At 46.7% G+C, this 23,380-nt stretch overlaps 16 non-coding genes across 16 annotated transcripts; all 16 read right to left on the reverse strand.

Annotated features, from left to right (window-relative positions):
- Positions 1-2,001: 2,001 nt before the first annotated feature.
- TRNAL-AAG (transfer RNA leucine (anticodon AAG)) lies at positions 2,002-2,083 on the reverse strand. The gene has a single exon. It is a non-coding gene; the product is annotated as a tRNA-Leu (tRNA).
- Positions 2,084-3,638: 1,555 nt separating this feature from the next.
- TRNAL-AAG (transfer RNA leucine (anticodon AAG)) lies at positions 3,639-3,720 on the reverse strand. Its single transcript has one exon. It is a non-coding gene; the product is annotated as a tRNA-Leu (tRNA).
- A 1,046-nt stretch (positions 3,721-4,766) lies between these two features.
- Positions 4,767-4,848, reverse strand: TRNAL-AAG (transfer RNA leucine (anticodon AAG)). The gene has a single exon. It is a non-coding gene; the product is annotated as a tRNA-Leu (tRNA).
- Positions 4,849-5,250: 402 nt separating this feature from the next.
- TRNAL-AAG (transfer RNA leucine (anticodon AAG)) lies at positions 5,251-5,332 on the reverse strand. Its single transcript has one exon. It is a non-coding gene; the product is annotated as a tRNA-Leu (tRNA).
- A 1,046-nt stretch (positions 5,333-6,378) lies between these two features.
- TRNAL-AAG (transfer RNA leucine (anticodon AAG)) lies at positions 6,379-6,460 on the reverse strand. Its single transcript has one exon. It is a non-coding gene; the product is annotated as a tRNA-Leu (tRNA).
- Positions 6,461-6,862: 402 nt separating this feature from the next.
- On the reverse strand, positions 6,863-6,944 carry TRNAL-AAG (transfer RNA leucine (anticodon AAG)). The gene has a single exon. It is a non-coding gene; the product is annotated as a tRNA-Leu (tRNA).
- A 1,555-nt stretch (positions 6,945-8,499) lies between these two features.
- On the reverse strand, positions 8,500-8,581 carry TRNAL-AAG (transfer RNA leucine (anticodon AAG)). Its single transcript has one exon. It is a non-coding gene; the product is annotated as a tRNA-Leu (tRNA).
- A 1,046-nt stretch (positions 8,582-9,627) lies between these two features.
- TRNAL-AAG (transfer RNA leucine (anticodon AAG)) lies at positions 9,628-9,709 on the reverse strand. Its single transcript has one exon. It is a non-coding gene; the product is annotated as a tRNA-Leu (tRNA).
- Positions 9,710-10,111: 402 nt separating this feature from the next.
- On the reverse strand, positions 10,112-10,193 carry TRNAL-AAG (transfer RNA leucine (anticodon AAG)). The gene has a single exon. It is a non-coding gene; the product is annotated as a tRNA-Leu (tRNA).
- A 1,047-nt stretch (positions 10,194-11,240) lies between these two features.
- TRNAL-AAG (transfer RNA leucine (anticodon AAG)) lies at positions 11,241-11,322 on the reverse strand. Its single transcript has one exon. It is a non-coding gene; the product is annotated as a tRNA-Leu (tRNA).
- A 402-nt stretch (positions 11,323-11,724) lies between these two features.
- On the reverse strand, positions 11,725-11,806 carry TRNAL-AAG (transfer RNA leucine (anticodon AAG)). Its single transcript has one exon. It is a non-coding gene; the product is annotated as a tRNA-Leu (tRNA).
- Positions 11,807-12,852: 1,046 nt separating this feature from the next.
- On the reverse strand, positions 12,853-12,934 carry TRNAL-AAG (transfer RNA leucine (anticodon AAG)). The gene has a single exon. It is a non-coding gene; the product is annotated as a tRNA-Leu (tRNA).
- A 402-nt stretch (positions 12,935-13,336) lies between these two features.
- Positions 13,337-13,418, reverse strand: TRNAL-AAG (transfer RNA leucine (anticodon AAG)). Its single transcript has one exon. It is a non-coding gene; the product is annotated as a tRNA-Leu (tRNA).
- Positions 13,419-14,465: 1,047 nt separating this feature from the next.
- TRNAL-AAG (transfer RNA leucine (anticodon AAG)) lies at positions 14,466-14,547 on the reverse strand. Its single transcript has one exon. It is a non-coding gene; the product is annotated as a tRNA-Leu (tRNA).
- A 402-nt stretch (positions 14,548-14,949) lies between these two features.
- TRNAL-AAG (transfer RNA leucine (anticodon AAG)) lies at positions 14,950-15,031 on the reverse strand. The gene has a single exon. It is a non-coding gene; the product is annotated as a tRNA-Leu (tRNA).
- Positions 15,032-16,077: 1,046 nt separating this feature from the next.
- Positions 16,078-16,159, reverse strand: TRNAL-AAG (transfer RNA leucine (anticodon AAG)). The gene has a single exon. It is a non-coding gene; the product is annotated as a tRNA-Leu (tRNA).
- Positions 16,160-23,380: the final 7,221 nt, after the last annotated feature.

Consider the following 23,380-nt stretch of genomic DNA (forward strand, 5'->3'; position numbering starts at 1 on the left):
GAACTTTTTGGGCACCGCCCACAATCACATTTATATTTGCATCTTTTTCCACATTTGTGTTTTCTACCTCCATTGAGGGCAATTCAACTTTTTTCACTATGTTACCCTCAGACTTTTTCTTCACCCTTCCCCCACCCGTCACAACAATACAGGGTCTCTTTAACTTATTTTTTCCTTTTTTTACTTTTTTAGAAGAAACTTTAGAAATAGCTGGTTTCTCACCCGTCTTCTTACGCCTGGCACCGCCCACAGGAGAGTCCTGTCCACCAATTGGGGCTTGAAAATCCTCCCCAGATTCGCCAGTGCTAGAGCCAGACTTTTCAGGGATCCCCCCCTTCTCCTCCAGGGTCACCCCTTGCTTGGCGGGGCTTAAAGACACATTTTCTGATGCATTGTCCGCATCTTTTTGTAATCCACAGGCTCCCACTCCTGCACTCAGGTGCGCTGCACTGGCTGCATGAGATACTCCCACTTGCACTCCATCGGCCCCAGTTTCCGTGTTGTAATACGAAATTCCGTCTGGATTGGCTGCAGACTGTGTGTGGTGATGCGGATCTCCGGCCGCATTGCACCCACCTCCTTCCATACGCTTGGTCACATCTTCCGCATCCTCCGCATGTTGATGCGGCTTACTGGCCGCATCAGGACTTTTTCCATGCGTCCCCCTGGCCGCGTCATGAACGCCTGTTTCAATGGCGTCATGCGTATGGATGGCCGCGTGGGGAACGCTTGCAGCTTTCCCATGCGGCTGATTGGCCGCCTCAGCTCCGCACATCACTTCCGGTAGGCGGGCCGAAAGTTCCTCCGGCGTCTCATCAACAGTGTTTGGCGTCTCGGCGCCATCTTGGCTCATAGGGATAGCGCTGTCGGCGCCATTACGGACCTCCGCATTGGAAACACAGGTAGGCTCTGAGGGACTTTCCCTAAAACTCTGGGCGCACTTCTCACCCCCCGCAGCATCCCCAGACACCACCAGAGGACCGGGTAAAGCCCTACTAGCAGCATCCAGGGGAGCAGGGGGAGATTCTGTGCGGGCACCCGGGGAGGCCATCACAGCCCCATCAACCCCACCGCTAGATAACATAGCAGGGGGCACAGCTTTTGCAGCCTTGGTGCTGGCAGCACTCACCCCACCACCCACTACCACTCCAGGGGCCCCAGCGGCAGCTATACCGCCCGGACCTCCGGCGGCAGGGGAAGCAAGGCAGGCACTACCCACACCCTCCCGGGCACCCACCGCAGAGTTAGGTACTTTATCCCCCTCACCTTTTTCCTTCTTGATCCAGTCAGGCGCCTCCACTGGTGTGCTACTAGATTCCACAACCATGCACTCCTCATCTTCCTCATTATCCTCACTGCTTGTATCGATTTCAGGATCCGGGCCCAGCATTTTGCGGAAACGCCGCCTGTGTTGGTAGTTTTCCGCTAGGGGCCCTCCAATGTACTCCAGGCTGTGTAAGATGTCTTTTTGCATCCTTATCTCTTTCTTTAGCTGGACTAGGTCCTCATTCGTGTGGGACATTTCTTTCCTCCAGGATGCCCCAAACCTGTACTTTATAGTCTTGTACTTTTTCCCTAGGTCTTCCACCAGCTCCATCCTCAATTTTACCTCCCTGAACCAAGTCACCGGATCCACTTGGCCAGGGGCATCCCCCAGGTAAGTTGAAGCAGTAGGGGGGGTATGAGCCGGCCGCTCAATGGCTGGAGCGGCCGGTTAGCACAGGCAAGGCCCCTGCTAGGCCCAAGTCAAGCAGGGACCTCAAGTTCAAATGGTGCCCAAAAAAGTGCTTCAAAGTCGGCTTCAAAGAAACAGCAAGTACACCCTCTACTGGAAGTCCGGGAGCTAGGTCAAAAGCAACCTTTCTGACCAAGATAAGCTCCTCAAGTAGCCCTGATGTATAAGCTTGGACAAGTATTTGAGCAAGTGTTAAAGCCAGAGGAGCTGAGGCCTTATCTTTCCTACATAGTATATCCTTGTCAAGCAAGCGAGAAGTTAAAGGCTGGCAGTGGTGGTATTTGAACCCACGCCTCCGAGGAGACTGGAGTCTTAATCCAGCGCCTTAGACCGCTCGGCCACACTACCCTGCAGATGGCTACTCTTGCGTGCTTTAAGACACGTTTTTCAAGAGTCAAAGGTTAAGCAGTTAATTACTGTGCCATCAACAGGTTATCATCTGGGGATATGCTGCATGTTGGCAGCCATTCTCAGTTCCATAAGGAAGAACGCATAGCAGTTCTGACTTGTGTTCCATTGCTCTGATACCACTGAGTGCAGCACCTACTGTCCGATCGCTTTTCCGATCAATTTTCCGATCGAAAATCAGATCGGATATGCATTAAATTATCTATTGAACCAACTATCTGCCAAAAAATCTCATGGTGTATTCCCATCATGAGACCCTGGAGGAAGCCTTCAAATAATTTTTGCATCTCAAGGAAACCGACCTTACTGGGGCAAGTGGGGAAAATGCCAGGGAACCCCTGAAAAGTCCTGAAGGAAGCTTGGGCTTCCAGGGAACCCTGGTTGAGAAAACCTGCTTTGGCCTAGCGTACAATAAAAGACATCCTCTTGAACCCCTAACTGCCCACGTAGTTAACGTATCAGCTTTTATGCAAAAGTAATGTCACCTGTCTAAAAAAATCACAATTGTCCACTTACGTACAATGTACAATGTAGCCCGTAGCACTGGAATAGATGCTATTGCACGTATACCTAAAATGCCATTCATCTACAATTGAGAGGAAACATTTGCCTACTATTGGGTAATAGGGGCAGATCTCACCTCAGTCATCTAAATGAGATCTTTGCCCTGTTTACTTTGTAGAAAGTCCTATCTGTTGCCACTGTTGCTGTCAAAAGGTCCTCCACAGCCAGGAGTTATGAGCTGTGGCACATTGTCAGAATCCAGTGGAAAAGTGCATGTAAAGGTCTTAAGCCATTGTAAGCACTTTTTTTTCTAAACTGTATTCCTTTGTAGCGGTGAAAGAAAGTGTGGTGCTGGGAAAGCCTCATTCATGTTGTTGTGCAAGCTGATGGAGGAAAAGAGAAGTATTTGAGCTTTCTTGTTGTTGATGAAGGGACGTAGTAGATCCACAAGAGGCCTGCGAGGCAAGATAGAAGTTGTAGACTGGCAGTGGTGGTTTAAGGCTTTAAGGATGGTTTAAGGATTAAGGCTCCAGCCTCCGAGGAGACTGGAGCCTTAATCCAGCGCCTTAGACCGCTCTGCCACACTACCTTGCCGATATCGATCTTTTGTGTGCTTTTAAAATGAGGTGTGTATGAGTGGAATGTTGAGTGGTTCATTATTGTGCCATCAACAAGTAATCAACTGGGGACATGCTGCATGTATGCACCTATTCTCAATACCGCAGAAAGAGAAAACACTTGACAGTACTGGCTTTGGTTCTATGCCTCTGATGACAGCACCTAGGAAAGTGCAGGTAAAGCACTCTATGCCACAGCAGAATCAATGGATTAGTCTTCTCAAATGTAACCTTTTCTGACCAAGATAAGCTCCTCAAGTGGCCCTGATGTATAAGCTTGGACAAGTATTTGAGCAAGTGTTAAAGCCAGAGGAGCTGAGGCCTTATCTTTCCTACATAGTATATCCTTGTCAAGCAAGCGAGAAGTTAAAGGCTGGCAGTGGTGGTATTTGAACCCACACCTCCAAGGAGACTGGAGCCTTAATCCAGCGCCTTAGACCGCTCGGCCACACTACCCTGCGGATGTCTACTCTTGCGTGCTTTAAGACACGTTTTTCAAGAGTCAAAGGTTAAGCGGTTAATTACTGTGCCGTCAACAGGTTATCATCTGGGGATATGCTGCATGTTGGCAGCCATTCTCAGTTCCATAAGGAAGAACGCATAACAGTACTGACTTGTGTTCCATTGCTCTGATACCACTGAGTGCAGCACCTACTGTCCGATCGCTTTTCCGATCAATTTTCCGATCGAAAATCAGATCGGATATGCATTAAATTATCTATTGAACCAACTATCTGCCAAAAAATCTCATGGTGTATTCCCATCATGAGACCCTGGAGGAAGCCTTCAAATAATTTTTGCATCTCAAGGAAACCGACCTTACTGGGGCAAGTGGGGAAAATGCCAGGGAACCCCTGAAAAGTCCTGAAGGAAGCTTGGGCTTCCAGGGAACCCTGGTTGAGAAAACCTGCTTTGGCCTAGCGTACAATAAAAGACATCCTCTTGAACCCCTAACTGCCCACGTAGTTAATGTCTCAGCTTTTATGCAAAAGTAATGTCACCTGTCTAAAAAAATCACAATTGTCCACTTACGTACAATGTACAATGTAGCCCGTAGCACTGGAATAGATGCTATTGCACGTATACCTAAAATGCCATTCATCTACAATTGAGAGGAAACATTTGCCTACTATTGGGTAATAGGGGCAGATCTCACCTCAGTCATCTAAATGAGATCTTTGCCCTGTTTACTTTGTAGAAAGTCCTATCTGTTGCCACTGTTGCTGTCAAAAGGTCCTCCACAGCCAGGAGTTATGAGCTGTGGCACATTGTCAGAATCCAGTGGAAAAGTGCATGTAAAGGTCTTAAGCCATTGTAAGCACTTTTTTTTCTAAACTGTATTCCTTTGTAGCGGTGAAAGAAAGTGTGGTGCTGGGAAAGCCTCATTCATGTTGTTGTGCAAGCTGATGGAGGAAAAGAGAAGTATTTGAGCTTTCTTGTTGTTGATGAAGGGACGTAGTAGATCCACAAGAGGCCTGCGAGGCAAGATAGAAGTTGTAGACTGGCAGTGGTGGGATTTGAACCCACGCCTCCGAGGAGACTGGAGCCTTAATCCAGCGCCTTAGACCGCTCTGCCACACTACCTTGCCGATATCGATCTTTTGTGTGCTTTTAAAATGAGGTGTGTATGAGTGGAATGTTGAGTGGTTCATTATTGTGCCATCAACAAGTAATCAACTGGGGACATGCTGCATGTATGCACCTATTCTCAATACCGCAGAAAGAGAAAACACTTGACAGTACTGGCTTTGGTTCTATGCCTCTGATGACAGCACCTAGGAAAGTGCAGGTAAAGCACTCTATGCCACAGCAGAATCAATGGATTAGTCTTCTCAAATGTAACCTTTTCTGACCAAGATAAGCTCCTCAAGTGGCCCTGATGTATAAGCTTGGACAAGTATTTGAGCAAGTGTTAAAGCCAGAGGAGCTGAGGCCTTATCTTTCCTACATAGTATATCCTTGTCAAGCAAGCGAGAAGTTAAAGGCTGGCAGTGGTGGTATTTGAACCCACACCTCCAAGGAGACTGGAGCCTTAATCCAGCGCCTTAGACCGCTCGGCCACACTACCCTGCGGATGTCTACTCTTGCGTGCTTTAAGACACGTTTTTCAAGAGTCAAAGGTTAAGCGGTTAATTACTGTGCCGTCAACAGGTTATCATCTGGGGATATGCTGCATGTTGGCAGCCATTCTCAGTTCCATAAGGAAGAACGCATAACAGTACTGACTTGTGTTCCATTGCTCTGATACCACTGAGTGCAGCACCTACTGTCCGATCGCTTTTCCGATCAATTTTCCGATCGAAAATCAGATCGGATATGCATTAAATTATCTATTGAACCAACTATCTGCCAAAAAATCTCATGGTGTATTCCCATCATGAGACCCTGGAGGAAGCCTTCAAATAATTTTTGCATCTCAAGGAAACCGACCTTACTGGGGCAAGTGGGGAAAATGCCAGGGAACCCCTGAAAAGTCCTGAAGGAAGCTTGGGCTTCCAGGGAACCCTGGTTGAGAAAACCTGCTTTGGCCTAGCGTACAATAAAAGACATCCTCTTGAACCCCTAACTGCCCACGTAGTTAATGTCTCAGCTTTTATGCAAAAGTAATGTCACCTGTCTAAAAAAATCACAATTGTCCACTTACGTACAATGTACAATGTAGCCCGTAGCACTGGAATAGATGCTATTGCACGTATACCTAAAATGCCATTCATCTACAATTGAGAGGAAACATTTGCCTACTATTGGGTAATAGGGGCAGATCTCACCTCAGTCATCTAAATGAGATCTTTGCCCTGTTTACTTTGTAGAAAGTCCTATCTGTTGCCACTGTTGCTGTCAAAAGGTCCTCCACAGCCAGGAGTTATGAGCTGTGGCACATTGTCAGAATCCAGTGGAAAAGTGCATGTAAAGGTCTTAAGCCATTGTAAGCACTTTTTTTTCTAAACTGTATTCCTTTGTAGCGGTGAAAGAAAGTGTGGTGCTGGGAAAGCCTCATTCATGTTGTTGTGCAAGCTGATGGAGGAAAAGAGAAGTATTTGAGCTTTCTTGTTGTTGATGAAGGGACGTAGTAGATCCACAAGAGGCCTGCGAGGCAAGATAGAAGTTGTAGACTGGCAGTGGTGGGATTTGAACCCACGCCTCCGAGGAGACTGGAGCCTTAATCCAGCGCCTTAGACCGCTCGGCCACACTACCTTGCCGATATCGATCTTTTGTGTGCTTTTAAAATGAGGTGTGTATGAGTGGAATGTTGAGTGGTTCATTATTATGCCATCAACAAGTAATCAACTGGGGACATGCTGCATGTATGCACCTATTCTCAATACCGCAGAAAGATAAAACACTTGACAGTACTGGCTTTGGTTCTATGCCTCTGATGACAGCACCTAGGAAAGTGCAGGTAAAGCACTCTATGCCACAGCAGAATCAATGGATTAGTCTTCTCAAGTGTAACCTTTTCTGACCAAGATAAGCTCCTCAAGTGGCCCTGATGTATAAGCTTGGACAAGTATTTGAGCAAGTGTTAAAGCCAGAGGAGCTGAGGCCTTATCTTTCCTACATAGTATATCCTTGTCAAGCAAGCGAGAAGTTAAAGGCTGGCAGTGGTGGGATTTGAACCCACGCCTCCGAGGAGGCTGGAGCCTTAATCCAGCGCCTTAGACCACTCGGCCACACTACCCTGCGGATGTCTGCTCTTGCGTGCTTTAAGACACGTTTTTCAAGAGTCAAAGGTTAAGCGGTTAATTACTGTGCCATCAACAGGTTATCATCTGGGGATATGCTGCATGTTGGCAGCCATTCTCAGTTCCATAAGGAAGAACGCATAACAGTACTGACTTTTGTTCCATTGCTCTGATACCACTGAGTGCAGCACCTACTGTCCGATCGCTTTTCCGATCAATTTTCCGATCAAAAATCAGATCGGATATGCATTAAATTATCTATTGAACCAACTATCTGCCAAAAAATCTCATGGTGTATTCCCATCATGAGACCCTGGAGGAAGCCTTCAAATAATTTTTGCATCTCAAGGAAACCGACCTTACTGGGGCAAGTGGGGAAAATGCCAGGGAACCCCTGAAAAGTCCTGAAGGAAGCTTGGGCTTCCAGGGAACCCTGGTTGAGAAAACCTGCTTTGGCCTAGCGTACAATAAAAGACATCCTCTTGAACCCCTAACTGCCCACGTAGTTAACGTATCAGCTTTTATGCAAAAGTAATGTCACCTGTCTAAAAAAATCACAATTGTCCACTTACGTACAATGTACAATGTAGCCCGTAGCACTGGAATAGATGCTATTGCACGTATACCTAAAATGCCATTTATCTACAATTGAGAGGAAACATTTGCCTACTATTGGGTAATAGGGGCAGATCTCACCTCAGTCATCTAAATGAGATCTTTGCCCTGTTTACTTTGTAGAAAGTCCTATCTGTTGCCACTGTTGCTGTCAAAAGGTCCTCCACAGCCAGGAGTTATGAGCTGTGGCACATTGTCAGAATCCAGTGGAAAAGTGCATGTAAAGGTCTTAAGCCATTGTAAGCACTTTTTTTTCTAAACTGTATTCCTTTGTAGCGGTGAAAGAAAGTGTGGTGCTGGGAAAGCCTCATTCATGTTGTTGTGCAAGCTGATGGAGGAAAAGAGAAGTATTTGAGCTTTCTTGTTGTTGATGAAGGGACGTAGTAGATCCACAAGAGGCCTGCGAGGCAAGATAGAAGTTGTAGACTGGCAGTGGTGGTTTAAGGCTTTAAGGATGGTTTAAGGATTAAGGCTCCAGCCTCCGAGGAGACTGGAGCCTTAATCCAGCGCCTTAGACCGCTCTGCCACACTACCTTGCCGATATCGATCTTTTGTGTGCTTTTAAAATGAGGTGTGTATGAGTGGAATGTTGAGTGGTTCATTATTGTGCCATCAACAAGTAATCAACTGGGGACATGCTGCATGTATGCACCTATTCTCAATACCGCAGAAAGAGAAAACACTTGACAGTACTGGCTTTGGTTCTATGCCTCTGATGACAGCACCTAGGAAAGTGCAGGTAAAGCACTCTATGCCACAGCAGAATCAATGGATTAGTCTTCTCAAATGTAACCTTTTCTGACCAAGATAAGCTCCTCAAGTGGCCCTGATGTATAAGCTTGGACAAGTATTTGAGCAAGTGTTAAAGCCAGAGGAGCTGAGGCCTTATCTTTCCTACATAGTATATCCTTGTCAAGCAAGCGAGAAGTTAAAGGCTGGCAGTGGTGGTATTTGAACCCACACCTCCAAGGAGACTGGAGCCTTAATCCAGCGCCTTAGACCGCTCGGCCACACTACCCTGCGGATGTCTACTCTTGCGTGCTTTAAGACACGTTTTTCAAGAGTCAAAGGTTAAGCGGTTAATTACTGTGCCGTCAACAGGTTATCATCTGGGGATATGCTGCATGTTGGCAGCCATTCTCAGTTCCATAAGGAAGAACGCATAACAGTACTGACTTGTGTTCCATTGCTCTGATACCACTGAGTGCAGCACCTACTGTCCGATCGCTTTTCCGATCAATTTTCCGATCGAAAATCAGATCGGATATGCATTAAATTATCTATTGAACCAACTATCTGCCAAAAAATCTCATGGTGTATTCCCATCATGAGACCCTGGAGGAAGCCTTCAAATAATTTTTGCATCTCAAGGAAACCGACCTTACTGGGGCAAGTGGGGAAAATGCCAGGGAACCCCTGAAAAGTCCTGAAGGAAGCTTGGGCTTCCAGGGAACCCTGGTTGAGAAAACCTGCTTTGGCCTAGCGTACAATAAAAGACATCCTCTTGAACCCCTAACTGCCCACGTAGTTAATGTCTCAGCTTTTATGCAAAAGTAATGTCACCTGTCTAAAAAAATCACAATTGTCCACTTACGTACAATGTACAATGTAGCCCGTAGCACTGGAATAGATGCTATTGCACGTATACGTAAAATGCCATTCATCTACAATTGAGAGGAAACATTTGCCTACTATTGGGTAATAGGGGCAGATCTCACCTCAGTCATCTAAATGAGATCTTTGCCCTGTTTACTTTGTAGAAAGTCCTATCTGTTGCCACTGTTGCTGTCAAAAGGTCCTCCACAGCCAGGAGTTATGAGCTGTGGCACATTGTCAGAATCCAGTGGAAAAGTGCATGTAAAGGTCTTAAGCCATTGTAAGCACTTTTTTTTCTAAACTGTATTCCTTTGTAGCGGTGAAAGAAAGTGTGGTGCTGGGAAAGCCTCATTCATGTTGTTGTGCAAGCTGATGGAGGAAAAGAGAAGTATTTGAGCTTTCTTGTTGTTGATGAAGGGACGTAGTAGATCCACAAGAGGCCTGCGAGGCAAGATAGAAGTTGTAGACTGGCAGTGGTGGGATTTGAACCCACGCCTCCGAGGAGACTGGAGCCTTAATCCAGCGCCTTAGACCGCTCGGCCACACTACCTTGCCGATATCGATCTTTTGTGTGCTTTTAAAATGAGGTGTGTATGAGTGGAATGTTGAGTGGTTCATTATTATGCCATCAACAAGTAATCAACTGGGGACATGCTGCATGTATGCACCTATTCTCAATACCGCAGAAAGAGAAAACACTTGACAGTACTGGCTTTGGTTCTATGCCTCTGATGACAGCACCTAGGAAAGTGCAGGTAAAGCACTCTATGCCACAGCAGAATCAATGGATTAGTCTTCTCAAGTGTAACCTTTTCTGACCAAGATAAGCTCCTCAAGTGGCCCTGATGTATAAGCTTGGACAAGTATTTGAGCAAGTGTTAAAGCCAGAGGAGCTGAGGCCTTATCTTTCCTACATAGTATATCCTTGTCAAGCAAGCGAGAAGTTAAAGGCTGGCAGTGGTGGGATTTGAACCCACGCCTCCGAGGAGACTGGAGCCTTAATCCAGCGCCTTAGACCGCTCGGCCACACTACCCTGCGGATGTCTGCTCTTGTGTGCTTTAAGACACGTTTTTCAAGAGTCAAAGGTTAAGCGGTTAATTACTGTGCCATCAACAGGTTATCATCTGGGGATATGCTGCATGTTGGCAGCCATTCTCAGTTCCATAAGGAAGAACGCATAACAATACTGACTTGTGTTCCATTGCTCTGATACCACTGAGTGCAGCACCTACTGTCCGATCGCTTTTCCGATCAATTTTCCGATCAAAAATCAGATCGGATATGCATTAAATTATCTATTGAACCAACTATCTGCCAAAAAATCTCATGGTGTATTCCCATCATGAGACCCTGGAGGAAGCCTTCAAATAATTTTTGCATCTCAAGGAAACCGACCTTACTGGGGCAAGTGGGGAAAATGCCAGGGAACCCCTGAAAAGTCCTGAAGGAAGCTTGGGCTTCCAGGGAACCCTGGTTGAGAAAACCTGCTTTGGCCTAGCGTACAATAAAAGACATCCTCTTGAACCCCTAACTGCCCACGTAGTTAATGTATCAGCTTGTATGCAAAAGTAATGTCACCTGTCTAAAAAAATCACAATTGTCCACTTACGTACAATGTACAATGTAGCCCGTAGCACTGGAATAGATGCTATTGCACGTATACCTAAAATGCCATTCATCTACAATTGAGAGGAAACATTTGCCTACTATTGGGTAATAGGGGCAGATCTCACCTCAGTCATCTAAATGAGATCTTTGCCCTGTTTACTTTGTAGAAAGTCCTATCTGTTGCCACTGTTGCTGTCAAAAGGTCCTCCACAGCCAGGAGTTATGAGCTGTGGCACATTGTCAGAATCCAGTGGAAAAGTGCATGTAAAGGTCTTAAGCCATTGTAAGCACTTTTTTTTTCTAAACTGTATTCCTTTGTAGCGGTGAAAGAAAGTGTGGTGCTGGGAAAGCCTCATTCATGTTGTTGTGCAAGCTGATGGAGGAAAAGAGAAGTATTTGAGCTTTCTTGTTGTTGATGAAGGGACGTAGTAGATCCACAAGAGGCCTGCGAGGCAAGATAGAAGTTGTAGACTGGCAGTGGTGGGATTTGAACCCACGCCTCCGAGGAGACTGGAGCCTTAATCCAGCGCCTTAGACCGCTCGGCCACACTACCTTGCCGATATCGATCTCTTGTGTGCTTTTAAAATGAGGTGTGTATGAGTGGAATGTTGAGTGGTTCATTATTGTGCCATCAACAAGTAATCAACTGGGGACATGCTGCATGTATGCACCTATTCTCAATACCGCAGAAAGAGAAAACACTTGACAGTACTGGCTTTGGTTCTATGCCTCTGATGACAGCACCTAGGAAAGTGCAGGTAAAGCACTCTATGCCACAGCAGAATCAATGGATTAGTCTTCTCAAATGTAACCTTTTCTGACCAAGATAAGCTCCTCAAGTGGCCCTGATGTATAAGCTTGGACAAGTATTTGAGCAAGTGTTAAAGCCAGAGGAGCTGAGGCCTTATCTTTCCTACATAGTATATCCTTGTCAAGCAAGCGAGAAGTTAAAGGCTGGCAGTGGTGGTATTTGAACCCACACCTCCAAGGAGACTGGAGCCTTAATCCAGCGCCTTAGACCGCTCGGCCACACTACCCTGCGGATGTCTACTCTTGCGTGCTTTAAGACACGTTTTTCAAGAGTCAAAGGTTAAGCGGTTAATTACTGTGCCGTCAACAGGTTATCATCTGGGGATATGCTGCATGTTGGCAGCCATTCTCAGTTCCATAAGGAAGAACGCATAACAGTACTGACTTGTGTTCCATTGCTCTGATACCACTGAGTGCAGCACCTACTGTCCGATCGCTTTTCCGATCAATTTTCCGATCGAAAATCAGATCGGATATGCATTAAATTATCTATTGAACCAACTATCTGCCAAAAAATCTCATGGTGTATTCCCATCATGAGACCCTGGAGGAAGCCTTCAAATAATTTTTGCATCTCAAGGAAACCGACCTTACTGGGGCAAGTGGGGAAAATGCCAGGGAACCCCTGAAAAGTCCTGAAGGAAGCTTGGGCTTCCAGGGAACCCTGGTTGAGAAAACCTGCTTTGGCCTAGCGTACAATAAAAGACATCCTCTTGAACCCCTAACTGCCCACGTAGTTAATGTCTCAGCTTTTATGCAAAAGTAATGTCACCTGTCTAAAAAAATCACAATTGTCCACTTACGTACAATGTACAATGTAGCCCGTAGCACTGGAATAGATGCTATTGCACGTATACGTAAAATGCCATTCATCTACAATTGAGAGGAAACATTTGCCTACTATTGGGTAATAGGGGCAGATCTCACCTCAGTCATCTAAATGAGATCTTTGCCCTGTTTACTTTGTAGAAAGTCCTATCTGTTGCCACTGTTGCTGTCAAAAGGTCCTCCACAGCCAGGAGTTATGAGCTGTGGCACATTGTCAGAATCCAGTGGAAAAGTGCATGTAAAGGTCTTAAGCCATTGTAAGCACTTTTTTTTCTAAACTGTATTCCTTTGTAGCGGTGAAAGAAAGTGTGGTGCTGGGAAAGCCTCATTCATGTTGTTGTGCAAGCTGATGGAGGAAAAGAGAAGTATTTGAGCTTTCTTGTTGTTGATGAAGGGACGTAGTAGATCCACAAGAGGCCTGCGAGGCAAGATAGAAGTTGTAGACTGGCAGTGGTGGGATTTGAACCCACGCCTCCGAGGAGACTGGAGCCTTAATCCAGCGCCTTAGACCGCTCGGCCACACTACCTTGCCGATATCGATCTTTTGTGTGCTTTTAAAATGAGGTGTGTATGAGTGGAATGTTGAGTGGTTCATTATTATGCCATCAACAAGTAATCAACTGGGGACATGCTGCATGTATGCACCTATTCTCAATACCGCAGAAAGATAAAACACTTGACAGTACTGGCTTTGGTTCTATGCCTCTGATGACAGCACCTAGGAAAGTGCAGGTAAAGCACTCTATGCCACAGCAGAATCAATGGATTAGTCTTCTCAAGTGTAACCTTTTCTGACCAAGATAAGCTCCTCAAGTGGCCCTGATGTATAAGCTTGGACAAGTATTTGAGCAAGTGTTAAAGCCAGAGGAGCTGAGGCCTTATCTTTCCTACATAGTATATCCTTGTCAAGCAAGCGAGAAGTTAAAGGCTGGCAGTGGTGGGATTTGAACCCACGCCTCCGAGGAGGCTGGAGCCTTAATCCAGCGCCTTAGACCACTCGGCCACACTACCCTGCGGATGTCTGCTCTTGCGTGCTTTAAGACACGTTTTTCAAGAGTCAAAGGTTAAGCGGTTAATTACTGTGCCATCAACAGGTTATCATCTGGGGATATGCTGCATGTTGGCAGCCATTCTCAGTTCCATAAGGAAGAACGCATAACAGTACTGACTTTTGTTCCATTGCTCTGATACCACTGAGTGCAGCACCTACTGTCCGATCGCTTTTCCGATCAATTTTCCGATCAAAAATCAGATCGGATATGCATTAAATTATCTATTGAACCAACTATCTGCCAAAAAATCTCATGGTGTATTCCCATCATGAGACCCTGGAGGAAGCCTTCAAATAATTTTTGCATCTCAAGGAAACCGACCTTACTGGGGCAAGTGGGGAAAATGCCAGGGAACCCCTGAAAAGTCCTGAAGGAAGCTTGGGCTTCCAGGGAACCCTGGTTGAGAAAACCTGCTTTGGCCTAGCGTACAATAAAAGACATCCTCTTGAACCCCTAACTGCCCACGTAGTTAATGTATCAGCTTTTATGCAAAAGTAATGTCACCTGTCTAAAAAAATCACAATTGTCCACTTACGTACAATGTACAATGTAGCCCGTAGCACTGGAATAGATGCTATTGCACGTATACCTAAAATGCCATTCATCTACAATTGAGAGGAAACATTTGCCTACTATTGGGTAATAGGGGCAGATCTCACCTCAGTCATCTAAATGAGATCTTTGCCCTGTTTACTTTGTAGAAAGTCCTATCTGTTGCCACTGTTGCTGTCAAAAGGTCCTCCACAGCCAGGAGTTATGAGCTGTGGCACATTGTCAGAATCCAGTGGAAAAGTGCATGTAAAGGTCTTAAGCCATTGTAAGCACTTTTTTTTTCTAAACTGTATTCCTTTGTAGCGGTGAAAGAAAGTGTGGTGCTGGGAAAGCCTCATTCATGTTGTTGTGCAAGCTGATGGAGGAAAAGAGAAGTATTTGAGCTTTCTTGTTGTTGATGAAGGGACGTAGTAGATCCACAAGAGGCCTGCGAGGCAAGATAGAAGTTGTAGACTGGCAGTGGTGGGATTTGAACCCACGCCTCCGAGGAGACTGGAGCCTTAATCCAGCGCCTTAGACCGCTCGGCCACACTACCTTGCCGATATCGATCTCTTGTGTGCTTTTAAAATGAGGTGTGTATGAGTGGAATGTTGAGTGGTTCATTATTGTGCCATCAACAAGTAATCAACTGGGGACATGCTGCATGTATGCACCTATTCTCAATACCGCAGAAAGAGAAAACACTTGACAGTACTGGCTTTGGTTCTATGCCTCTGATGACAGCACCTAGGAAAGTGCAGGTAAAGCACTCTATGCCACAGCAGAATCAATGGATTAGTCTTCTCAAATGTAACCTTTTCTGACCAAGATAAGCTCCTCAAGTGGCCCTGATGTATAAGCTTGGACAAGTATTTGAGCAAGTGTTAAAGCCAGAGGAGCTGAGGCCTTATCTTTCCTACATAGTATATCCTTGTCAAGCAAGCGAGAAGTTAAAGGCTGGCAGTGGTGGTATTTGAACCCACACCTCCAAGGAGACTGGAGCCTTAATCCAGCGCCTTAGACCGCTCGGCCACACTACCCTGCGGATGTCTACTCTTGCGTGCTTTAAGACACGTTTTTCAAGAGTCAAAGGTTAAGCGGTTAATTACTGTGCCGTCAACAGGTTATCATCTGGGGATATGCTGCATGTTGGCAGCCATTCTCAGTTCCATAAGGAAGAACGCATAACAGTACTGACTTGTGTTCCATTGCTCTGATACCACTGAGTGCAGCACCTACTGTCCGATCGCTTTTCCGATCAATTTTCCGATCGAAAATCAGATCGGATATGCATTAAATTATCTATTGAACCAACTATCTGCCAAAAAATCTCATGGTGTATTCCCATCATGAGACCCTGGAGGAAGCCTTCAAATAATTTTTGCATCTCAAGGAAACCGACCTTACTGGGGCAAGTGGGGAAAATGCCAGGGAACCCCTGAAAAGTCCTGAAGGAAGCTTGGGCTTCCAGGGAACCCTGGTTGAGAAAACCTGCTTTGGCCTAGCGTACAATAAAAGACATCCTCTTGAACCCCTAACTGCCCACGTAGTTAATGTATCAGCTTTTATGCAAAAGTAATGTCACCTGTCTAAAAAAATCACAATTGTCCACTTACGTACAATGTACAATGTAGCCCGTAGCACTGGAATAGATGCTATTGCACGTATACCTAAAATGCCATTCATCTACAATTGAGAGGAAACATTTGCCTACTATTGGGTAATAGGGGCAGATCTCACCTCAGTCATCTAAATGAGATCTTTGCCCTGTTTACTTTGTAGAAAGTCCTATCTGTTGCCACTGTTGCTGTCAAAAGGTCCTCCACAGCCAGGAGTTATGAGCTGTGGCACATTGTCAGAATCCAGTGGAAAAGTGCATGTAAAGGTCTTAAGCCATTGTAAGCACTTTTTTTTCTAAACTGTATTCCTTTGTAGCGGTGAAAGAAAGTGTGGTGCTGGGAAAGCCTCATTCATGTTGTTGTGCAAGCTGATGGAGGAAAAGAGAAGTATTTGAGCTTTCTTGTTGTTGATGAAGGGACGTAGTAGATCCACAAGAGGCCTGCGAGGCAAGATAGAAGTTGTAGACTGGCAGTGGTGGGATTTGAACCCACGCCTCCGAGGAGACTGGAGCCTTAATCCAGCGCCTTAGACCGCCCGGCCACACTACCTTGCCGATATCGATCTTTTGTGTGCTTTTAAAATGAGGTGTGTATGAGTGGAATGTTGAGTGGTTCATTATTATGCCATCAACAAGTAATCAACTGGGGACATGCTGCATGTATGCACCTATTCTCAATACCGCAGAAAGAGAAAACACTTGACAGTACTGGCTTTGGTTCTATGCCTCTGATGACAGCACCTAGGAAAGTGCAGGTAAAGCACTCTATGCCACAGCAGAATCAATGGATTAGTCTTCTCAAGTGTAACCTTTTCTGACCAAGATAAGCTCCTCAAGATATTTTATTATAAAAGACAGGATCATATAGCATACATTATAGGCAATAAATAAATTAAAAAATATGCATATCTGAAAGCAAAATTATACAAGAGATTTTTCCTCCAAAAGATCTTATATACAACATTAAACATCCTGTTTTATACTTGATTTCATCAAGCAATAACTCTATTTACAGTATTTACATCAGAAAAACATATAATGCAAGGGAAATACCCAAAACAAGATATAAACACATAACTCATAAATCATTCTCATATGAGATATTACTGTTGAAGGAGTATCAATCAGCCACTTCTATACAAAAACGGAAACAACACCTACATTACATCATTTATTCAACGTACTAAAAATAAATAAAGAAAAGAAAAAACACATAACATACACTACCACAAAAAAAAAAAAAAAAAAAAAAAAAAAAAAAGATGACATCACCTACAATACACCACTCATACCACACAGTCATACAATGGGTCTTTTACGCCCAAAGGAAAAACAGAAGACTATAGACAACGTTGAGTCAAGACAAGAAATAAAATTAATTAACGAGACAAATCATCACCGCTACCAACAATATATAGAAGAAGCACAAAGGGATATCTCCGTGGTGTCTGCGGCCAGACTTCAAAAAAGAATCACAAAACTCAAAAAATCTAGGGTGCAAGAGGGAGAATAGTAAAGCAACACCCTGGAGAAGAGTCCACCAGGTCAAGGAGGCTTGATATTCTGCCAAGCCAGAATCCAAGCTCCTCTCCCCAGCTTCTTCCTCTCCAAGAACCGGATCTTCCCAACCTCACCGAGAATACCGTTCACCACCACCTGGACCGGCGAGATTTTCTGCCTAATCGCTACGTCACACCGTGCCAACCAAACGTGTCTCCTAACCACTAGGCTAACTATGTATAAAGTGCACAAATCAAAGCCCTGGCGTTGGTTAAAAGCTCCATATGCCCACTCAGCATAACTCAGATGCTCCAGAAATGGGATACCTAGGACCCCACCCACCTGTTTATACACCTCTACATTGAAGGGGCATGTGATCAGAAAGTGTTCCATGTCCTCCTCAACGGAACACTCCTGTCGAGGACAGACACGAACTTCTGGTCTCCGACCCCACATGTTCCCTCCAACATACAGTTTGCCCTGGAAAGTTAGCCAGGCGATGTCCCAGAATTTGTTCGGAACGCGCGGTGAATTAAGTAACCGCAAACCCTCCTTCAAAATCGGGCCTGGGCAATCCTTCAAGGCCAATGGGTCATGGAAATGAGAGTCCACCACTCTAGCCAGCAGGACTTTCCTGTCGACCGACCTGATGTCCTCCACTCCCAATCCCCACTGCCGCAGTTTCTTCATGCAAGGCAAAACATAGGCCGGAAGGTAGCCATGACGTGCATTCAGTTTCTTCACTGAGCCACCGCTCATCCAATCCCTGAGGAAAGGCTCACACCAGATCTGAAAGAAGCTTACCCAAGTAGGCGGGCTCCCTGCAAACAAACTACCAAGATTGAACTTAATGAACATCAGGGAGAAAAAGACGATCGGGTTGACCATTCCTAAGCCACCCTCCCGCCTGGTTCTGTAAGTGATGTTCCTACGTACAGGGTTCGTTCTGTTTCCCCATAACATCAGGAAAAACAGAGCGTTAATCCTGGTGTACAGGGATGCTGGCAAAATTGCAACGTAGCTAACGTATAACATTATCGGCACCAGATAGGTTTTAATCAAGTCAACCCTTTCCCTGAGGGTTAAACGCCAACCCTTCCAACGAGCCACTTTAGTGTCGACATCTTTCAGCTTGCTCTCCCAATTTCGCAGGCCATAATCGCCTGGGCCAAATTTGATGCCTAAGATCTTGATTTCGTCCTGAGGCACGGGAAAGGAGCCAGGAAGTGCAAAGGATTCTCCTTCTTTGCCCAACCAGAAAGTTTCGCACTTATCCGGATTCACTTTTGAACCAGATGCCGACGAGTACAGAGCGATCTCTTCGGCCACCACCAACGCCTCTTCCGCCTTCGAGATCACAACTGTTACATCATCGGCATAAGCCACCACCTTCAGAGGCGAGACACCAGAGATGCCCACAGGAACCCCACTGAGCGCACTGCCCTCTAACCTTCTCACGAAAGGGTCGATGGCAAATACGTACAGTAGAGAACTCAGCGGACACCCCTGGCGGACCCCCGAGCTCACCTCAAAAGGCTGGCCGATCCATCCGTTGATGAGCATGAAACTCTCAGCCTCTTTATACAAAGTCTGTAGCCAATTGATAAACCTCCCCTGCAAGCCGTACACACTAAGTAGCCGCCATAGGTACTTATGGTTGACTCGATCAAAGGCCTTCGACTGGTCCAATGTTAGCAAAAACTTTCCCCAGCCCTCAGCCCTGCACCGTTCCAGAACTTCCCGGACAGCTAACAGTGCTGAGAAAGTACTCCTACCTGAAACCGAGCAGTGCTGGTGGCGGGAAAGCACATCCGTTACCTGGGACAAGCGCCAGAATAAAATTTTTGCCAAGATCTTCCTGTCGACATTGAGAAGGCTGATGGGACGCCAATTCTCAATCATCTCAGGATTACGACCTTTTGACAACAAGATAACCGCAGATTGCCTCATGGAGGGTGGTAATTGACCCTCGGCAAGGCAGTCGTTAAAAGCACCGGCCAATTTAGGGGCCAGGATGGATTTGAAGGCCTTGTAAAACTCAGCCGTCAGTCCATCCGGACCCGGGGTCTTTTTAGGCGCGAGACCATCAATGGCCCTCGCTACTTCATCCACGGTGATCTCAGTGGTCAAATCAATACCAGAAACATCAAATTCTTTCAGACCTGGTATGGAAGCCAAGAAATCATCCATTCTTGTCTGGTCAAGGGGCTTCTCCCCAAGCAGTTTAGCATAAAACTCTCTAGCGATGGACAAGATCTCCGACCTGGACTTTGCCAGAGATCCCGAACCATCCCTGAGACCATGGACCGTCCTAAGCGCTGAACTTTGTTTGAAACTCTGGTAAGGGTCAGGCGAGTGGTACTTACCATGATCCCTCTCCAGAGTCAAAGAAGCCAACCGGTCGTACTGCAACTGCTTGAGGCGGAGTTTGACCTCAGAGATCTCCCCCGGATCTCCGCCCTCAGAGATCAGAATGTTTAATCTCTCCCTCAGTTGTTGGTAAGCAAAATCTCTATCAATATTTTTACGGACAGCTAGACCCTTGAAGAATCTGGCAGCACGTTTTTTGACTTCCTCCCACCACTCAGACCTATTGTTGAAACAGTCCAGGATGGTGACCTGTGCCTGAAAAAACTCCTCAAAGGATCGTCTCACGTCACTTTCCAGCAGCAGGGCCGAATTCATTCTCCAGATACCCCTACCTCTGGGAGGAGCGTCTAGAGCATTCAAACACACCGATAGAATAAGGTGATCAGAGAATTCCACCGCCAACAGCTTGGGGGCCGAAGTGATGAGATTCTCCGAAACAAAAAACCTATCTATTCTAGATCTACTGCTACCGCTATAAAAGGTGAAACCCGTGAGACCTGGTGAATGTCGAATGTGTACATCCACCAGATCAGCATCTTTAACTATTCTATCTAAAAACTTACCATCACCGCTTATCCGGACCCGGGCACTCGCCCTGTCCTTGGCCCTAGTGACGGTGTTAAAATCACCACCCAGGATCACAGGACAAGCTGAAAAAAAGAATGGCCTGATCTGTGTGAAAAGGCGCTTCCTCTCCCCCTTAATTGAGGGGTGAGCATAGGCGTTGATAAGCCTGAGGTCCTGCCCTTTCACACAGACGTCCAAAACCAGACACCTTCCCATCTCCACTTCAATAACTCGCCGGCATGTTACCATGTCGGTCCTAAAAAGGACCGCTACACCACTTCCAGGCTCTCCCGCAAGAGACCAGAAACTCTGACCGGACACCCAGTCCCTCTCGGCTAACCAGAGGTCAGCCGTAGAGGTGAGCCTGGTCTCCTGTAGGAAAATGATGTCAGCCTCCAGGCTGGCCAGAATTGTGAACGCCCATTTTCGAGCTCTGGGGGTTTTGATGCTAGCAACGTTGATCGTTGCCAACATTAGTGGTGAGGGAGCAGCCATTAGAGTGATTGAGGTTTCCCTTCATACTCCTTTGAACAAAGACAATAAAAATGAAAGCAAAAACACAACATTACAAGAAACAAAAAACGAGAACACAAAAGACAATACCCCTTCAGACAGTGGCAGGATTGCCAATCACCATATCTTCCTCTTCCGAGGACAAAGGCTTACCAGCCAACAAGTCAAATCTGTTGGCAAGTTTGACTTCATTACGCCTTTGAACCAGGACTGCCCAATTTTTCTGAGTGGCCCTTCTTTGTAGGGGCCCAGATTTGGGTCCCTTACTTGTTCTCCTGGTTTTTAATCGTTCTTCCAAGAACGCTTTCTCCTCCTCGTTTAGGTCCTCCTTGCCCTTTGGCTGGAGACAACTACCTGAAAACAGGGAGAGCGAGACTGGACTAGGAGCAACAGCAACACTGCCATCAGTAGGGGATGGGGAAGCAGTGTCATCAGGAGGAGGGGGAGGAGAGGTGATGACAATGTCATCAGGAGGGGGGGGAGGAGGAGGGGGGGGGGGAGTGATGATTGAATCATCAGGAGGGGGAGGAGGGGGGGGGATGACTGTGTCATCAGGAGGGGGAGGGGGGGGGAGCAGAGGGAGGAGGGGTCGAGGAAGGGGGATCGGAGGACAAAAGGGGAACAGGCTCCTGAGGAGCAAGGGAGGGAGGGGCCGAGGATGGAGGGGCAAAGGGGTAACCAGGACCAGAGGGTTTAAGAGCCCTCTTGACTTTAACTGACCTTGGGGGCCTTATGCGTTGTGCCTTGGGAGAAGAGCCTTCCCCCCCATGAGCAGCATCCCTGAGACGACCAGACCTCCTGAGCTCAGACTGCCCCTCAGGGGCCACCTTAGTCCTAACTGGACGAGGAGAAGCGGCGGGAGAGACAACAGAAAAAGGAACAGTAACAGACTCGGAAACAATAGGAGCTGATACAGGCTGGACAGACACACTGGGAATTGGCAGGGGGACGAGCTGATTCTCCTCGTCCATACGGACCAACATGGCTCTCCTGAGATCCTCAGGCATAGTTGCCCAGGAGATCGGGCATTCCGTATACGGGTGACCGTATTCAAAACAAAAATTGCACTTGATTCGGCGGCAACTACCTGAGGAATGCCCGAACTCCTGGCACCTGCTACACCTGGGATCGGGGCAGTTACTGGCGAGATGGCCCCGCTTTCCACATCTATTGCAGGTCCTGGGCTGACCGGGATAATAAGTAATAATTTTGTCACGCCCTATAAGGGCGGATCGGGGAATATGGGTGACGAGTCCCTCCTTAGTATGGAGCTTTATCGCCACCTCATATTCCCCCCACCAAATCCCCAGGTCATCCAGGACTCGCTGCGGAGGGGCCATCACGTCAGCGTAATGCTGAACCCAGGACATCAAGTCTCTCACAGGGATGCTCTCATTTTGCACTACGATGTGAGCTTTTTTTTCCAATGACTGCCGGGATAGAGGAAAGACTGAGAAACCGTGCCACTGGTTGTTAACTGACACCTTCAGTCTCTCCTCCAGGAAGGCCTCCATCCCGTGCAGCGACAAAAAGCTCACATCATAATACTAGGGGGGGGAACCCCTGGAGCTAGAATCGCGTTTAAGTCACATGGCTTTGTCCCCAGATCCAGGAGGAACCGGACAAACTCTTTTTTGTTAGGAATGGCAGAATCATGTTCCCATTTAAGTCTGACCACGTTCCTCCTGCCAGGGACAAATGTCTCAGACTCCAGCTCCAGGGGAGCTAGAACTCTCCTCCCAGAAGCGGCACTTCGCACTGCACGAGAATATGACCGGGGCCGGGCAGCGGATGTCCCCTGAGCCGAGGCCGCCATGGAGGCAAGGGCTCCCGGGTTGGAGGCAGGGCCCAGGGCAGGAAAATCAAAACCTACCCTGGTCACGCTCTCCAACCCAGGCAACCCAGACCCAGCAGACACTCCACCAACCTCAGCTCCAGCCGAACTGTCACCAGGCGCCTCATCAGGCACCGAGGCAACCACAGGGGACACGGGGGGGGGGCCTCATACCTAGGGGCATTGGGACCCAGACCAAAAATGGTTTCGCTGAACTCTACTTTGCCAGTATAATCAAATCTCTTGATGATCTCGTTTTCTACCAAAAATTTCTTGCCATTGGCCCGAAATTCAATCTGGCATCCACAATTTGGGTCACCTTTGCCCACTAGATAGAGACCTTTGAAGTCCCCCCCAGGTTCCACAGAAAAAATCTTAGTTTCGCCTGAATGGCCTTCTATCACCACCAGGCGCTCTTTCTCTAGCCTGTAGATACAGTCCATTGTACGGAATTCTGTTATTAAGTCTTCCACTACAATAGGCGGAGGCTCTACATGCTTTTTTTTAACTTTTTTCTTTCTCCAACCTTCATCTGAGTCTGAGTTGTCACCTCCAGAAAGGGAGTGAAAGCTATCGCCAAACAAAGGATCCAACCCATGACTCACTTGACCATCTTTGATCATTATTATTTCACCATTAATTTCCCTATAAAGGACAGAAGCCCTTACTGTATCACTATCGTTAGGGAAACGAGACGAAACCTTTGTTGTTACTATTGAGCTTGAAGTGAGATCTGTGACGGAAGTGTCAGGAAGAGTCTCATCTGCATCTTTGTCCCTTCCCCCCTGCAGACTTAACTCCACCCCGGCACTCCCGTTCGAGCCACCAACAAGCAACACAGGTTCTCCATCAACAACATCAGTTTGATGAACTTTTTGGGCACCGCCCACAATCACATTTATATTTGCATCTTTTTCCACATTTGTGTTTTCTACCTCCATTGAGGGCAATTCAACTTTTTCCACTATGTTACCCTCAGACTTTTTC

Source organism: Hyperolius riggenbachi, chromosome 12 (genome assembly GCF_040937935.1).
Source record: "Hyperolius riggenbachi isolate aHypRig1 chromosome 12, aHypRig1.pri, whole genome shotgun sequence".
Lineage (NCBI taxonomy): Eukaryota > Metazoa > Chordata > Amphibia > Anura > Hyperoliidae > Hyperolius > Hyperolius riggenbachi.